We start from the raw sequence: 15,982 nt of genomic DNA on the forward strand, positions 1-15,982 counted from the left end.
ACCCCTCCTCCCCTTTGGCAACCACAGGTCTGTTCTCTATGTCTGTGAGTCTGCTTCTGTCTCATAGATAAGTTCATTTGTGTCATATTCTTGTGTTTCTCTGGCGGGCAGTACTGGCTCATCAAGAAGTTGCTGATGCCCACGAACAAAAGTTTTACAGTAAAGATACGGGCATAGAAAGAAGGGAGCTGCCCAGTGATGGCAGAGGAAGGTTTAGTTTAGAATCAAGTAGAAGAAAATGTAGCTGATTTATGCTCACTTTCTCATCTTTATACTTTATATTTTCAATATATGTCCACATTTTTTCTTTATGTCTAAAGCAAGCAGGAGGATGTTTTTCTAGATAATCAGACTAGGAAAGAACTCTGTTACTAGGTTCCAGCCACAGGGATTGGGATTGCAGGCCAGGAGGATCCCCTAAAAAACCCAATTCCTAGAAGCAGGGTAGTAGGTGAAGCTTGGTCACACAGGGTGACACAGGGACCCAGCAACCAGCCAGCAAAGCCCAACTGTGACCGTGGGCCCTGACCACAACCAGAATTGGCAAAACTGGACTGCATGGGGCCGGGCAGAACCTGCTCTGTGAAGTCACCCTACGGGTTGAGACTAAAAGAATCCAAAAGCAGCAAAATGAGCAGATGTGCCCCGTTGCTTCGAGGACAGAGCCTTGTTTTTGACAGGAGGGAGGGAACATGGGCCTGTCACTTCTTGGGAGAGTTGACACTTGTACAAGGCCTTAAAAAGTAAATAGATGGGGGTGGTGCCAGGAGGGAAACACCCAGAGCACATGGGCACGAGAGGACCACAGGTAGAGAGAGCGATGGGGGATCTATGGGGTGGATGCAGAAATGAGGGCTTTGAGGGCACTTGGCAATAATGACATCATCATGCACTCCCAGATGTTTTTCAGAAGAAAGCTGAGATTTCCAAAGAGGAAGTAATGGAAGGTAAAACCTGAAATCAGTGGAACAGAATGACCTAATTGGTACAGTAGGGAACCGATGTGTATTGTCTAATAGTTGTTTGGTTTATAAGCTGTTGAGCAGAGAGGTAGTACAGTTCTTTTTTTCCAGCATAAAAGCAATTGCAAGAATTAACTGGAAGCGCTCGAGGTCCTGTTGAGGGCGGCCTCTGTGTTTCGGTTCTCGCAGATTCACTGGCAAGAGGGCCTGCTGAATCATCTTGCAGTTTTGAGGATAATGGGGTAAGATTCGGTTTGGATTACACCACGCATGGGTACTTAACATAATTGGTCATTTCATCAATTCACAGTATTTATTTTAAATGCCATTTAGGCTGCTAGAGACATTTTAGTATGTTAGCAGTTTCAGTGGGTAGAGAGCACTTCAGATCTTGTACAATAGTAACCTAGCTGATTGCCAGAAGGGGACAAACCCTTTGTTAAAAGGGGACCCAGGATGCGGCCCAACAGATAAGTGTGGCTTATTCAGAGCCCTCAGGAGTGGCCAGCTGACAGGTGTCCCCAACTGTCCCCTCTGCCTGTCTCTGTGTGTCTTGGTGACAATCTCTGTGTGTGAAATACATTTTTTTAACCATCTTTTTTTTTTTTAATTCTTACTAGAGTATAGTTGATTTACAATGTCGTGTAAGTTTCAGGTGTACAGCAAAGTGAATCAGTTATACATCTACACATAGCCACTCTTTTGTAGATTCTTTTCCCATATAGGCCATTACAGAGTATTGAGTAGAGTGTCCTTGTGAAGTACATTTTTAAATTTCTTAGGTTATAATATCTCTTATTTTCTTAATTAAAAGAGTAAACTATTGTATGTTTTCTTCCAAACTCCCTGGCCCCGAACTCCCCCCTCTCCTTCTGCCACATAGATACACATATTCCCTTCACCCATCAAACTTAAAATTAGGTTACTTTATTTAAACATCACCCTTGAATGAATTATTTTAATGAGTCAGTGATTCCTAATTAAAGACATTCCTCACCTCTGGTCTGACCCTTCAGGGTCTGCCCCCTGGAGGGTGCATCCCACAGCTACACATGGCATCGCTGCTCTGGCTCACATCATTTCTTCTACTAAGAGTTGCTACAAGCTGCCGCCCATCCGATCCTCCGTGTCTGCCCCCCTTTGGCCTTCATAGGCTTTGTAGGCCTCCGAGCTCCCCACGGAGTTTTGTTCAGAGAGAAGCTGCTGCCTTTACAGCTCTGAGCCAGCTGACCGTCTGGGCCTGCGCACACTGCCCCACCTGCAAGCATTTCATTAGTCTCTGTCTCTGTGTGTCAGGCACTGGATTAGGCTGGAACTCCCCTGGGAGGCCCAGGGCCTGCCCCCTCCACCACTGACCGCCCGTCCTGGGGTCAGACCACACGTCCCAACCCTTCTTGCAAAGCAGCTCAAGCCCTGATGCCACCACAGGTCATGCAGACCTGCCCAGCTACCAACCCCCTGCCAGCCTTCCGGGCCCTCCCTCCGCTTTTCTCCTCTCTATCCCTCCTGTATGGGGCCACTAATTATTATTAACTCTATTCCCATAGGATGCAGGGGTGGAATTAAAATAAATTCCCTAACATGCATAGCAGATGCTTATTTCTTTTCACTTCTGACAGCCCCCTGGATGAGCTAATGAAATGGAAAGAAGACCTTCCAGGCCTTTTCAGTGCACAGAGCAGGACTGAGCTGCCGCAGGCCCGAGAGCAGATAGGGGAAAGGAAACCAGCTCTTCTGCTGTCAGATGCATGTTGTCCCCATGAGCGCACAGATGTGCTTGCCACTGGTGTGAAACGTGCAGGAAGTTGATTATGCCCAGTAGATGACCTGCTTTGGGGAATGCCAGCTTCCCAAGTTCTAGGCCGGCTTCATGCGCTTATTTTCCTGGGAGTCCTATTATGTATTGCCCGCTCTCCACAACCCTTACGCCTTACCCTCTCCCATAGCTCCGCAGTGGGTTTTTTCTGGTAAAATGTATGCAGTACCTCCCTTTGGTTGTGTTTGGGGCTGTGAAAGGCTCAGCAGCAAGTAGTCAGTACATCAGAAACAAGTTCCTGTGGAAAGGAGCCCTGGATTACCAGTGAGGGGACCTGGCTGTGGTCCCAACTCTGCCACTTGGTAAACTCTGACCTTGGGCAAAACTCAGGCATCCCTAGGGTTTCATGTTCTTGCCTGTGAATTAAGGAGCGGACCTCAGGAGTGGCAGGGGTTTCCTGTGGATTACAGCTCTGATCCATACTCGCAACTTCCCTAGAGTGGGTCGAGGACTTTCCTGGTGGTCCAGTGGTTAAGACTCCGTGCTTCCACTGCAGGGTACACAGGTTTGATCCTTGGTCGGGGAAGATCCTGCATGCTGCGTGGTGCGACCAAAAAAAAAAAAAAAAAGACAAGAAAAAATGAAATATAGTAAAGTGGGTCAAAATGGTTTTGAGGCGTAGCTCAGCGGGAGGAGTGCTACCTTCAGCCAGCAGTGTCCATAGATGGCCCAAGGAGAGGAAACAGGGTGATGGCTGGCTGGCTACATCTTGATCCTTGAACAAACCCTTTCTCAGACCCTTTCTCATGGATCGTAGGAAGGCAACATACTACAGATTTGGACAACCTGGAAAGGACCCATCTTGGCCTCGTGGGCACCTGGCTTAACCCTCTCTGTGGGGATAATAATAAACATGCTTGCCGTATGGGGTTCTTATAGGACTCGATGAATTCATATCAGTAAAGCCCTGGGAACAGGCTAAATTCCCAGAGTTAGTTATTATAACATTTTACAAAACTATGAATCTTAGGAAAACAGGGCTAACATCCTCTGAATGTGGTGTCCCTGTGTTCTTTCTCTTCTCTGCTAAAATTTCCCTTGTCCATTTGTTGGGGCTAGTGATTCTCAGAACAGGGCAAAAGATGGGATACCCCGGATCCTATTGGATTTATATGTGGATCTGAAAGACAACTTGTTCAACTCTTTATATCAGATTCCTTTCAAATAGGACTGCTTCCGTGTGAGGTCCCCCAGCTCACAAAGACTGAGTTATACCCCTTGCTGTACAGTTGTACATACCCAGCAGGTGCATAGATAACCACGCAAAAAAGCACGGATTCAGCACCACATCAGCCCAGGTTTAAATCCCTCTCTCTTTGGGCACCCAGTTGTTTGACCTTGGGCCTCAGTTTCAAGTGTCTGTAAAATGGGGCTACGAGTTGTGCTCCCCAGAATCTTTGCAGAGATTAAAGGAAGGTGTGAACGTGGAAACATCTGTCCAGTCCAGTGCCTGGCCTGGCACCTCACAAACACTTCATAAAGAGTGAAGTTAACCTTTGACTCTGTTTCGTGCCCAAGGTTTTTGATCGTTAATCCTGGCCGGCGTATTCAGGGTGAAAGGTTCCAAAATTCCTTAAAGGAGCGGTCTCCCAGAAGCCTCTCCTTTGCATGATGTCCACTCACACTGCCAGCCTCGCCGGTGTTTCATGTCTGATAGAACCAGAGTGTCTGCATGGCCTGGGTCTCTGGTCCAGGCGCTTCCTTCTTTCTCTCCATCAAGACACAGATTGAAGGTTTTGTTCGGGTTTACCCTGCCCCTCCCCTACACATTGCTTTCCCATTTGGTTGCAGCCTCTGGGCTCTTTGGCTTCTTTCATCTAATCTGCTCCACAAGCTGACTCTTTTGTCCATTTTGCAAAGAGGGCATCCACCTAATGCATAATCTCTTGATTCTTGCCCCCAGGCATACCCGTTTCAAAAAAAAAAAAACGACAGTAATAACAGAAAGGGAACAAAAAAGCCACTCCACGTTTTCCCCCCAGTGCTAATTGCCTTCTGTCTTTGTTTGGCCTGCAGAAGCCCTTTGGTTTTTCAGAGAAGCCCTTATCTCTTGGCCTGTTTGTCTTATTGTTCTGCCCTGAGTTATTTGTAAAGATATTTATGTAATACAATAATAAAGTCACCTGGCTATTTTTGTTTACCATCAAGTGAAGTTAAAGGGCTGCTGCTCTGTTCTTCTCATCACTCAAGTTCTGTGTGGTCACTGAGAACATGCTCCTAAGTTAGTTAAAAACTGTAAGGAAATGCAGTTTTATTTTATTTTTACCCCCATCTTTATTTTTATTGAAGTATAGTTGTTGTACAATATTATATGTTACAAGTGTACAGTATAGTGATTCACAATATTTAAAGCTTATACTCCATTTATAGTTATTATAAAGCACTGGCTGTATTCCCCGTGCTATACAGTATATTCTTGTAGTTTATTTTGTACCTAATAGTTTATACCTCTTAATCCCCTCCCGCCTTTCCTCTCCCCACTGGTAACCATTGGTTTGTTCTCTACATCTGAGTCTGCTTCTTTTTTGTTATATTCACTAGCTGGTTGTATTTTTCAGATTTCACATGTAAGTAATACCATACAGTATTTGTCTTTGTCTGACTCAGGAAATGCAATTTTAAAAGAAGCCTTTCAGGGCTTCCCTGGTGGCGCAGTGGTTGAGAATCTGCCTGCCAATGCAGGGGACACGGGTTCGAGCCCTGGTCTGGGAAGATCCCACATGCCACGGAGCAACTGGGCCCGTGAGCCACAATTACTGAGCCTGCGCGTCCGGAGCCTGTGCTCCGCAACAAGAGAGGCCGCGATGGTGAGAGGCCCACGCACCGCGATGAAGAGTGGTCCCCACTTGCCGCAACTAGAGAAAGCCCTCGCACAGAGAGGAAGACCCAACACAGCCATAAATAAATAAATAAATAAATAAAAGAACGTGAATTTCTTAAAAAAAAAAAAAACAGAAGCCTTTGATAGAATTCTGACCTTCACTGTCTTTTTTTTTTTCTTAATTTATTATTATTTATTTATTTTTCACTGCGTTGGGTCTTCGTTGCTGCATGCAGGCTTTCTCTAGTTGTAGCGAGCGGGGGCTACTCTTCGTTGCGGTGTGCGGGCTTCTCATCACAATGGCTTCTCTTGTTGCGGAGCATGGGCTCTAGGTGCGCAGGCTTCAGTAGCTGTGGCCTGTGGGCTTCAGGAGTTGTGGCTCACGGGCTCTAGAGCACAGGCTCAGTAGTTGTGATGCACGGGCTTAGTTGCTCCGCGGCATGTGGGATCTTCCCGGACCAGGACTCGAACCCTTGTCCCCTGCATTGGCAGGCAGATTCTTAACCAGTGTGCCACCAGGAAAGTCCTTCACTGTCTCTTGGGAATCCAGATATGCCCCAGCTTCCCAGTGTCTGCAGCCTGGCATGGACACTGAGAAAGCATCAGCCAGGTAGCCTGTGTTTTCCTATCTGACTTTAATTTCAGCCAGTCTCTGTACCATTGTCCATAGAAACCCTGTTCATGAAAATCCAGTGTTGTACTCGGCCCTATAGACAGAAATAGGGAGGCCAGAAGGAGCTGCCAGCTTTACCAGGGACCTGGCATTGAGAGCGTCTTCTGGGCCAGGCCCCTGCCGGGTGGGTGGGTATAAGCTGGTTCTGCTGTTTCCAGAGGAAGGTGGAAACTGGGGCAGGAGTTTAGGAGATGGAGGTCAGGGCCGGAGAGGGAGTTTTAGAAGTTGTCAATCCAGAAATGACCGTGGAAGTTATGAGCATAGATGAGATTTTCAGGGGGTTATAGAATGAAAAAGAGGGGAAGGCTCCATCTTGAAGACCTGGATTTGTGATAGAAAGAGGAGTGCAGCTGACAGCAAGCAACCATGACATCAAAGAAGCCGCTTAGTCAGAAACTGGAGGAAATCACTGAAATGAAGGGAAAGAGTTTCAGAGACAGGGGACTGGGCAAGAGCAGCCACTCTGCAGAGAAGCCAGTGCGGGTGTCGGGGGGATGGATGGGGCTGAAGAAAAGCCACCTGTGGGCTCTGATGATTAAAGTGGCACTAGGGCCTTCGGGGCACGACCGCTAATCTTCTGTCTCTATGGACCTGCCTATTCCGGACGTTTCACATAAATGGAATCAGACAGTAAGTGACCTTTTGTGTCTGGCTGTATATAGTCTTTACACTATTCCTATATTAGCTTTATGCCTTAGGTATTATTACTCCCGTTTTGCAGATGGGAAAAATAAGGCCTGGAGCAGTTGTGCTGCTCAAGGTCACAGAGCCAGGATCAGAAACCTGGGCTCACACTCATCTTTGGCTCAGAATGGCATCAATATTTCTAAACAGCTTTGCACTTTAGGTGTTTAGACAGACAGCCTGCTGTGTTTTGCAGACTGGGGCTGGGGAGAATCCAGTTATAATGCTTAAAAGCAATTTATAACGATGAGACAAAAAGATAGAAATGAATGCTTGTCTTCTTTTGTTTGAGTAGTTAAGAGGCTTCCTTTCTTCTTTTGTCCCCTCACATGACTCTTGTAAACAGCTACCTTTAAGATATTTTAAAGACTGAGGAAAGAGAGAAAGGGAAATCCTGAAATTAGTCATTCAAAGATTAATGCAATGAGAGAGCGCACTTCTTAACAGAATGAATATTTTATTTGAGTGTATCTGAATTTTATACTAGGAAATAGAGAGATAAAGATAGTTTTACACGGACTACAATTCAGCGACAGGAATATTTCCTTATAGTTTAATCTTTGGAGCCTTTAAAAATGTTTTCCTTGTCTATTAAATTGTATCATATAGATGATAAAATAAAAAGATTAGACAACTTTGGATCGTATTGTACTGCAGAGCCTGCTTTTATCAAAGTGCTCAATCTTAAAATACAACTGAAAAAGTCAGCCCCCTTGAAGTCCTGTTTAACCGTGCGTGGATGGGAGTTTAGAAATATTTCAATACAATTGCCAAGAGGCTTACAATGAAGAAGAATTTTTTCGAATAGACTAAGGGAAATGTTCACATCCCAGTTTCAGAAGTGAACTTAAAAGCATCCACCTGTAAACTGCAAGAGGTCAAGTTTGTGTTCTTGTTTGGTTCCCTTGACGACCAAAAGGTGTGGCTGAGAACCCCTGGGTAGTACTCGCTGCGCTGCGTGTGATAGGTCAGGAGTGTATGCCTCTGTGTGTGTGTGTGTGTGTGTGTGTGTGTGTAGATGTGACTCCCCTGCCACCCCCCTGCCCCTCTTCCTCTGGTGTTTCCATCCCACAAAAGATGGTATGAGGATAAAAGACCTCAGTTTTCAATTCAGGCCTACCTGGATCCATTCCCTGCCTTGCTGCCTAATTGCTGTCTGACTTTGGGAAAGTTACGTAAACTTCTTTGAACTGCTGTAAAATGCAAAAATACCAGTCTTGCAAGATGAATATAATTATATGTAAAGATTAGATGACGATCTGTGTATTGTCCCTGGCACTTAGTAGGTGCTCCGAGTGTAGCTGCCATGGCCGCTGCTTTCCCTCCAGGGGAGGCAGCATGATGGGAGAGAAGAGTATGGATCTTGGAGCTGGCCAGTCTTGGCTGCAAAGGCCAACCTCTGCCATCCACCAGCTGCGTGATTTCAAGCAGCTTATCCGATTGTTCAAGCCTTTCCAGCCAGTAAGACAGATAGTAGTGCTTCATGGGATTTTGTGAGAATTAAAATAGTGTATGTACAGGGCTAGCACAGTGCCTGGTGATTACTGTGTTCAGTGAATAGAATTCATTATGTTTATGATAGCATTTCTGCGATTTCCTAAGGTTTTCAATTCCTTCCACCCCCAGACAACAACATAAAAAAAAAAAAATCCTTGCCCAGTTGAACTGATGTTATATCTTCAGGAATGTTTAAGACTGTTTTCAGCCTCTCTGAAGCTCCTGCTACATGAAGGCAAATGTCCACAAGATATGCACAGGAGGAGGAGAACTTGAGCCCTCACCAGCTGTTCTCACGGACGCTTTTGAGTGACTAAGATCTTGCAGAAATGTGACACAGAAAAAGAAGTTTCCTTGGGGATGGGTTGGAATAGTTTGTGATCTGTATTCCTGTTTCTTCCTCTTAGTGTCTTGATGGTGCCAGAATACGAACTATTTGCAAAGATTCGTTTCAAAGATGGGAGGGAGGGAGAGGGAGAGAAAGAAGGAGAGACATACTTGCAGTGATAAAGAACTTTAGAACTTTGTTTAAAGGATCTTGTTGAACTTGTCCCCTGCTTCATGGTCACTGTAGCGCACATGGTTGGCCCCTCTTTGGGCTGTGATTTTTTTTTTTTATGTGGCATGCTCAGGATGATCACATTCTGCTTATTGGATACGCCTTGCAGGGAGATGTTAGAACCACAGGTCTGTGCCTGATGGCACCTGCCACTAGGGCTACTCTAACCCAGTGTCTTGGCTATGGAGTCATTTCCTACACGTTGGACAAGATTCTGAGGACATTGTGACAAGAGACAAAAAGCCTGTGACATGTAGAAAGGCCAGTTCTGCATTTATCATTTGTGTGTACCATATTTCTCAGACTTTGAGAGACTTCATTTTTTAAGTTTTGCCATGGTTGGGAAATGAAACAATTATGCATGAAGTTTTCACTTTTAAACTTTTGCAGCTGTTGTAGGCCCTAATTGGGGTGCTCACAGGGACGGCATGGGTACCAATAGCCATATCAGGGCATCAGTGGCATCTTTCTTCTCTTGTGGGGCCCACTGTTCGCTCCCCCAACGTGATATTGCAACATAATATTACAAATGAGAGGTGCCAACTTTTTACAGGAGCTCCCTGGCCTCAGCGATTGGTTGAGAGACAGGCACATGACCCAGCCCAGGCCAGAGTTCTACCTTGGTCTTTCTTCTCTTGGGTATGGGAGCTCTAAAGGATGTGCTGTCATCACACGGCCTTCCATGTATCAGTAGAACTGACCAGTGTACAAGAAATGGCACCAGCGCAAAGAAGCAGAGACAAGGGACCACTCTACTACTGTCCTTCCTGTGGTTCGATTAGATGAGCTCATAAATTCTCCTTTTTACTTAACCCAGCTTGACGTGGGTGTTTTTGTCTGTGTATGTATGTGTACATCCAAGAGTCCTGACTAATAAAGAATCTCTAAGTGAATAGCATCCATTCAGCTAAATATATATCACTGATGATTTCTGTGTGTCAGTGAAATTCCAACCTCCCCATTGTCCTAGGATGCCCACTTAGTGGTTTGGCTGTCATTTGAAAGAAGATGAGCTTGGAGAGCTTTCCAGAGATGGTGAGTTGAGTTAAACAGACGAAGTCGGATCATGGTAATAATAATACCTATTCTCTCTGTTCCCCCAACTCAGCTTTGCCTTTGGTGGGAATAGGCTCGGAGAGGCTCAGATTGAATTTACAGAGGGGCTGCCTACAGCCTCTTGGGCTACAAACTTTGACTCTAGCGTTTTCCCAGTGTTCCCAGAAGAAGTTACGAGCAGCACTGTAATTGGACCAGCTTGCATCACGTGACCATCTGGAACCAGTACTGTAATCAGAGGAATGGGAGGCGCCGGTTGGTTTACACGGGGGGGTGGAAGCGTCACTTGGAAGCACATGGACGGATGGGGAGATGGAAGGGTCTCCAGATTGCAAGTCAGTGTCAGTTCCCAAAGAGGGGGAAAGGAACTGTCCGTGACAACAGCACAACCATTTAAAAAAACGAGGCAATGGACAAGAAAATGTTAGGCTACATATGCAAGTATTCGTGGCCATCAAGTGGAAGGTCGAAGGCTGAGTGCACATCTTCCCCTCTGAGACTCTTCTTTGCCCAAGAAGGGCCATCATCCATGGGGGTACAGGTGCCAAGGTCTCAGGACATATGGTGGTGTCGGTCAAGTTAAGTAATTTCCCGGAGGCCCAGGATCTTAGGCAGTGATGACATTCACCTTCCCTGGCAAAGTGGGGGTCGGTGAAATGCATTACCTTAACCAGACTTGCCTCATTGGTGACAAAGGAGAGACAGAAGATGGGATACAGCTTCCCTTTGTTGAGGATTAACCTTGAGCAACCAACCTCGGGATGTTCGAGAAGTTCTCTCAGCAGCCGGAGTTGATCCCCAGGGTCCTCACTTCAGAATACAGGATGCTTGGGCAGTTAATGTATTAATCAGCTAGGGCGGCCGCAACAAAATACCTCAGACCGAGGGGCTTCTGCAACACAGATTCATTTTCTCACCGTTCTGGAGGCTGGGAGTCGGCAGGCTTGATTTTTCCCGGGCCTCTCCCTGGCTTGCAGGTGGCCACTCTCTCTCTGTGTCCTCACATGGCCTCTTCTTTGTACGTGTGCTTCCTCTGGTCTCTCCCTCTTATTAGAAGGACACCAGTCCTATTGGATTAGGGCCCTGTTAGGGTCCTGTTGCATTAGAGCCTCACCCTTACTTCTCGTTTAATCTTAATTACCTCTTTAAAGGCTCTGTATCCAAATTCAGTCACATTGGGGGTTAGAGTTTCAACATATGAATTTGGAGAGGGGGACACAATTCAGCCCATAATAGTGGATTACATGCATACATTTCACGAACATTCCTTAATTTCCTACAATTTGCCAGGTACCCTAGCTGTGACATCACAGTCTAGCTGGGAGACAGAATCACTAAGAAGCCTGGGTGGTTTGTGCCACTGTAGAAGGGCTCAGGTTCTGTGGGGAGGAAGTCAGGGAACACTTCGCTGAGGGGTGCTGCTTGTGCAGTGCAAGGCTCTTGGCCCTGCAGCTCCTAAATCTGCCCATATGGACTCCTTGACACGGTTAACTGTGCCCTTCTCCATTCACAGTGTCGCTCCGGGCCTCAGTACCAAAGATGCGTCATATTACATCAATGGCAGAAACGCTCACTTAGCAAAGCTTACAAAGTCATGATACCCACCCCAAAGGAACAGGTCATTAACAAGTGCACAGACAGTCATATGTGACGTACGTGGCTTCGAAAGCAGTGGCGAGATACGATGATCCAGGATGGAGATGGGAAAGTCACCATGTCCGTTTCAGGTAGCTTCCCTAATTCCTTGCAGGAAAGAAGATGGGGAGATGAAAGAAGAGTGTTCCGGGCAGAATTGTGGGGAGATTCTGAGAAAGGTAGTAGAAGATCGGTTTGACTCTGAAGAGAAGGGAGTGGCTAGGTAGTGGCGTTGGGCTGGATGGTGCAACTTAAATCTTGAAACCAGCTGTATAAGGAGGGGTCAAGAACTAAGAGCCAATAGTCATAAACACAGGAAGCTCCTGCAGGATGGTACCCATCATATCACATGATCACAGCAGAAGGTGGTCAGGGTGACTTGGATCGTAGTGGTCATCGCTGGGCTGAAGCCAGACAAAGATGCAAGCAGCTTTGCTGAAGAGGTGAGAGGAGAGTGGCAGACCCAGAAGTGGCTTGGGTGGAGGTGAGGTGGGCGGGGCGACTGGGCAGGTGAGAGAGGTGTTAGAAGCTCACATACCATTAGGCTGGGATGCTTTGCATTTCTCTCATTACCCAGTCTACTTAGGAAAAATAATAATAGTCACATCGTAAATCAGTATAATTTGAAGAGTAATTGGGTGATGAAAATCCAGTTCAGAACCAGAGATGAAGCCTCTTCAATTTCACTTGCTAGTTTCCACCTTAATTTTTAAAATTAAGATACCTCTAATGAGTCTCAAAATTGTTCACAATCCAAAATATAGTGAGGGGAAAACAGGATGCTGAGTGAGAAAATGGATTTCATGTCAAAAACCGCCATACTGTGTGTGTCTGTGTGTGTGTGTGTGTGTGTGTTGAGGGTAAGGGGGGGTGCTCAGGGGTGGGATAGTTCTTCTCTATATAAGGGCATTAACTATAAATGGCATTTGTTGGACCTGTGAATCAATGAATTTGGAGAAAAATGGGATGGTCCAGAATAGCTTTTGTGCTGCAAAACTGAGTTTGGCATTGGAGGGGCCTGACTTTGAATCCTGACTCTGACAGCCCCTCATAATCAATCTCTCGCTCGCTCTCTCTCTCTTTCTCTCTCTCTCTCACACACACACACACACACACACACAGCTGCACATTCATTTACACATGTTCTTCTTGGCTTGCTCAGATACTCAACCTTGAGCTTCTGTTTCTCCATCTGTAAGATCAGGAGGTTACCACCTAGCTCTCAAGAAGTAAATGAAATCATGTGCAAGCCAGTGCTTTGTGGTCCTGACGGTGTGCTCACCTGGGCTCAGTGTTGCCCCAGCCAGAGCTCACAGGGAAGGTGGGCAGAGAGAAATCAAAGTTACGGTTCTCCTTGGGGTGTGAGGTAGTGACTGGAGGGGATAGAAGGGGGCTCCTGAGGTGCCAGTTTGGTTACCTGGGTGCTGGTTACCTGGGTAAATTGTCTGTGAAAATTCACCGAGCTGGACACATATGTGGACTTTGCTGGGTATATGTTACTTCAGTCAAAAGTTTCAAAAATGATTCGGCAACAAAATTTCATTACACCTGCTTGAGTTCAGATTATTTTTTATGCATATGTAGTGAACCTCATAATTCTTACATGATTAAAAAAATGAGATTGTCATAGATTTTATTAAATCAGTGTACTAAATTAAAGCTGGGTGAAACAAAATAATGAGAATTTCTCTCACAATTCAAGCGTGTTTTATTAAGGCCCACTGAACCTGCTTTTTATTGATATTGTTAATACAATATTTAGATTCCATTTTGAACATGCCAGCTGGCAAAGATTACTGTAATGTCCATCTTTTCCAAGACTGGGTTGTTATTTTTTAACACTCATAACCAGAGAGTTAGGTTCTTAAATGTAGATTAAGATGAATTTATGTGACTATTAGTGACATTAGAAAAAAAATGAAAGCTCTTTATCAAAAACTTTGAGAAGGTCTTTGCCAAAACACGTAGGAGACTCATGTAAAAGTGTAAAAGTTTACCTAAACAAAAGTGGTTTTTCTTTCCATCATAGTGTCTTGATGGATAAATATGTCGGTAAAGTAATTGATCTAGAAATCATTATTTAAACCTTGAAACTTCCTAGCAAGCATTTTGCTAGTGGAGAAAACATTGTGTTTGAAAACTTTTGAGATTTAAAAACAAGCAGGCCAGGGTCAGGGGGGTAGGGGTGCAAAATGGGTGAAAGGGTCAAAAGGTACAGACTTCCAGTTATAAAATTAAAAAGCCTTGGGGTGTAGTGTACAGCATGGCGACTATTTAATAATACTGCATTGTATATTTGAAAGCTGCTAAGAGAGTAGATCTTAAGTTTTTATCACAAGAAAAACAATTGTAACTGTGTGGTGATGGAGATTAACTATACTTACTGTGGTGATTATCTCACAATATATACAAATATCAAATCATTATATTGTACGCCTGAAACTAATATAATGTTATACGTCTATTATATCTCAATTAAAAAGAAAAACAAAAAATAAAAACAAGCCAGGCCAGTTACACTGAGATTTGTAAGCTTCCAGTGGAATACGGAATAACCAAGATCTTTTTCAACTGATAGCACATAGAATTGTGGTTGTACCTTGAAGGTTGACTTAGAAAAGAGGACCCTTTCCTGTAGCATTTGTTGAAATGATTAAGGTGTTCAGGAAAGCCTGTCAGACCACTGAACCATTTGTTATCTTCAATTAAACTCTTAAGTCTTTACATCGGCCCTTTTGTAAATACTGTCTAAGTGGCTAATGCTGCCTCTTAAATTTTCAAATCTTCTAAGAATGTGTTGTAATAATAATAATAATAATAAAAAACCATAGCATCATTTTTATGTTACTACTCAGACCTAGATTTTGTCTTGTGTGTTCCCAAGCCAAAGGCTGTGATACTCCCCTATTTCAGGGACAGAGGGAATCTCAGATATGTCTGTATTTGTTTTTCCCAAAAGAGTTAAGACAATATTATAGTATGCTTTCTGTTTTTCAGCAAAGCTTAAGTACCTACACGTTCTGATTGTGATCAGTTTAACTGTTGAGAGTCTACACGGTACAAGTATACTTTGCTTTCTTGTGCTTTGCAAATATTGTGTTTTTTACAAATTGAAGGTCTGTGGCAACCCTGCATCAAGCAGTTTTATTGACACAGTTGTTTCCAATAGCATTTGCTCACTTCATGTCTCTGTGTTTTGGTAATTCTTGCAATACTTCAGACTTTGTCATTATTATTATATATGTTATGATGATCGGTGAACAGTAATCTTTGATGTTATTCCTCCGACTTGCTGAAGGCCCAGATGATGGTTAGCATTTTTTAGCAATAAAGTATTTTTTAGTTAACATATTGCATACTTAATAGACAACAGTAGAATGTAAACATAACTTTTATCTGCATTGGGAGACCAAAAAATTCTTGTGACTTAGCTTTATTGCGATATCTGCTTTATTGCGGTGGTCTGGAACCGAACCCGCAGTATCTCTGTCTGCCTATAAATATTTCTGAAGGACTTTCTTCACTCCTATAGTCATTGATACCAGGCTTTGAAGTATCAGCAGTGTGGCTTATATTCATACCCTACATCAGGTGTTCTGCTCTTTTTATCTCAGTGATAGTGCAAGAACGTACACACCCTTAGTTTTGGGGTCACATCACAGTATAAAATTAAGTTGTGGGAGTGTCTGCGTGTGTCTCTTACGTGACTTAGCATATTTTTTCTGTCCTAATTTGTCCTCATCCTCCCCTCTTGTCTAATTAAAAAGTACTTGCTTCCTTGTTCGGAACAAGGTAATTTTGTATTCGGGACTGTTATTTTGGCGATACCAGCAGAGTGCCACAAATCACGCAGGCCTCCAATTTGCACTTGGTGCGTTTATGCAGGAACCAACTAGAGTCGTGGAATTTCGGAGCTGGAAGGTTTCCTAGACACCCAGCTGGCCACCCCCTCAGTGAGCAGACAGGTAAGCTGGGCCCAGGGAGTCCAGGATCTCTGGGTCACAGGGCAGATTGGTGGCAAAAGCAGCCCTCCCCAGGCCAGTCCAGCTCTCCTTTTCTGCCATCCTTTCAAATTGGAGTAAACTCCCCTTCTCCTCCTGGTATGCTCAGAGGTATGGAAAGGAAGGAAAGAAATCCCAAAGGGTGCATCGCATAATCAAAAGCAGTAATATAAGATGGATGCTCCTTTCTTATCACACTGGCACCAGTCCTGGCGTCGAATCCCAGCTTTTCTTTCTTTTTTTTCTAAATTTATTTTATTGTAGTATAGTTGATTTAC

General features: G+C 44.5%; 1 protein-coding gene and 1 pseudogene across 5 annotated transcripts in view; one reads left to right on the forward strand and one right to left on the reverse strand.

Moving 5' to 3' along the window:
• The window catches only part of FOXN3 (forkhead box N3), a 406,233-nt gene that overhangs the window by 285,346 nt on the left and 104,905 nt on the right, over window positions 1-15,982 (forward strand). The window lies entirely within an intron of this gene.
• LOC137761994 (large ribosomal subunit protein uL6-like) overlaps window positions 12,057-15,982 on the reverse strand; it is a 28,484-nt pseudogene continuing 24,558 nt past the window's right edge.

This window comes from Eschrichtius robustus, chromosome 1, assembly GCF_028021215.1.
Source record: "Eschrichtius robustus isolate mEscRob2 chromosome 1, mEscRob2.pri, whole genome shotgun sequence".
Taxonomy (NCBI): Eukaryota; Metazoa; Chordata; class Mammalia; order Artiodactyla; family Eschrichtiidae; genus Eschrichtius; species Eschrichtius robustus.